The sequence below is a fragment of the Rousettus aegyptiacus genome, unplaced genomic scaffold (assembly GCF_014176215.1).
Source record: "Rousettus aegyptiacus isolate mRouAeg1 unplaced genomic scaffold, mRouAeg1.p scaffold_m13_p_9, whole genome shotgun sequence".
Lineage (NCBI taxonomy): Eukaryota > Metazoa > Chordata > Mammalia > Chiroptera > Pteropodidae > Rousettus > Rousettus aegyptiacus.
The window spans coordinates 39,933,276-39,935,656 of record NW_023416312.1 but is presented as its reverse complement, the minus strand read 5'-3'; positions in this window follow the sequence as shown (position 1 = coordinate 39,935,656).

The window sequence follows — 2,381 nt, the reverse complement described above, 5'->3', positions numbered from 1 at the left end:
AACAGTAGGAATTTAGAGGCTCCGGAGAACCAAGGGTATAAGGCGCAAAGAGTAAGGGTTACATTAGAGACTCTTTGATTAACTGCCTATAATGGGACAGGAAATCAGCGTCCAGGAAAGATTTATTGAGGGACTTAAAGACTCTCTTCGGGCGTGCAGAGTCAAAGTTAAAAAGAAAGATTTAGTACAGTTTTTTGAGTTTTTAAAAGATATTTGCCCTTGGCTCCCGCAAGAGGGCACGATAGATGAGAAAAGATGGAAAAGGGTAGGAGATGCCCTTAATGATTTTTATAAGTGTTTTGGCCCCGAAAAGGTCCCAGTGACGGCTTTTTCATATTGGAATGCCATTAATGACATTTTGTGTGTCCGCCACCACCCGGATAATGTGAGAGATATTTTAAAAGAGGGAGAGTCCTTCTTAAAAAGAGAGTTAGAACGCAGCCACTCCTCATTAGAGCCAGGTCTCCAAAAAGAGACTTCAGAAAACTCCCCTTATTCTAAACAAGAAGACCCCGTTTCAATAAATATGCCTCCCGATAGCGAAATACCCTCCGCCCGTACCTCTGACTCCACACCTGATGCCAAGATATTACAGGGACGGGAAAAAACCTTTAAGATGCCTAGTTCAGATTCCTCTAATAAGCCTGGGTGTTCTGGAGATCTCTACCCTTCTCTAAAAATTTTCCACTCTGAGCCTAGACATAATGATGACTATTTAAGCCCTGAAGAAGAGGCTGAGTTAAAAGAAGAGGCCGCCAAATATCGTAACCCGGACTGGCCGCCCCTAGTAACAGGGCCGCCATTGTTGTCTCACCCTCTTCCCTACCATTTCCAAATGCCCGCCTTTACTTATGCTTCACCCCCCACTGCACATGCTTTGGGGGACAGTTACCCACACGGAGGAGTCCTCTCCCCAAAAGAACTCACTATACAGATTCAAAAACTTAGAGAAGCCATCCAACTTAAAAAAGAACGGAATGACCTAGTCAAAGAACTGAGGAAACTAGACCTTGAATTAACTGCCCCAGGAGGCGAGCTTCCGAAACCTGCTTGCACCCCTAAGAAGACCCAAGACCCTCCCCCGCCTACCATAGTCTCAAACGCATCCAATAAGCCTATAAAAAGGGACCCACTCAGGCTGTCTTTAAACCTTTTTCTGGTCAATGAAATTCCCGGTCCAAAAAGAGAAGGGGAGGAGGAAGAAGGGGACCCTGTTAGACACCATGAGCGCCTTGGATTTAAAACCTTTAAAGAATTAAAGTCAGCTGTTACTCAATATGGTACAGTCACCCCTTTTACACTCTCTCTTCTAGATAGTCTAGATGATATGTGGCTCACGCCAAATGACTGGTACCACCTTGCACGAGCCACCCTCTCTGGGGGAGACTTTGTTTTATGGAAGTCAGAATTTTCTGAGATTTGTGAAGAAACCACTCGCCGCAATCTAGTAGGCCGATGGAGAAAACGCAGGGTGGACCTTTGATATGTTAAAGGGAAACAAGCCACATGACACCAATGAGGCTCAAAGCCAATATCCCTCCGTCCTCTTTGCCCAGATACAAAATGCAGCCACTAAAGCTCGGAGGAAACTTCCTCAAAAAGCGGCTGCAAGTACATCCCTTGCTAACATAAGACAAGGGCCTGATGAGCCTTATGCTGACTTTATCAGTCGCCTTACCAGCGCAACAGAGAGACTCCTTGGAAGCTCCAAAATTGAAAGTGATTTCATAAGGCAGTTAGCATTTGAGAACGCCAATTCTGCCTGCCAGGTAGCAATTCGTCCTCACTGGAGAGGGAGGACTCTTTCAGATTACATCCGATTCTGCTCAAATATCGGTTCTGACCATCGGCTAGGCCTTGCCATCGGAGCCGCCCTAAAAAATGTCATGTTTGCCCCCCCACCACAAAAGAGGTGTTTTAATTGTGGCCGAGAGGGACACTTTGCTAAAGACTGTAATGCCCCTCGACAGGGCCGTGTTAGACGCCCAGGGTTATGCCTAAGGTGCGGGAGGGGGAGGCACTGGACCACCCTGTGCTGCTCCAGAACAGATGCCCAGGGTAACCCTCTGCCTTCCAACCAGGGAAACTCCTGGAGGGGCCAGCCCCAGGCCCCAAAGGAGAAACAAAACCTTGGGGCGACCTGGTTTGTTCCCCCAACACCCGGCAACCGCGGTTTGTTTCAAACCTCTCAAGAGCAACCTCAGGCAGTGCAGGATTAGACCTCTGTTCCGCCTCCCACACAATATTAACCCCTGAGATGGGAGTCCAGGCCTTGCCTACTGGCACCTTTGGCCCCTTGCCTCCTAATTCCTTTGGACTATTGCTAGGAAGAAGCAGCTCTATAATGAAAGGCTTACACGTTTGCCCAGGAGTTATAGACA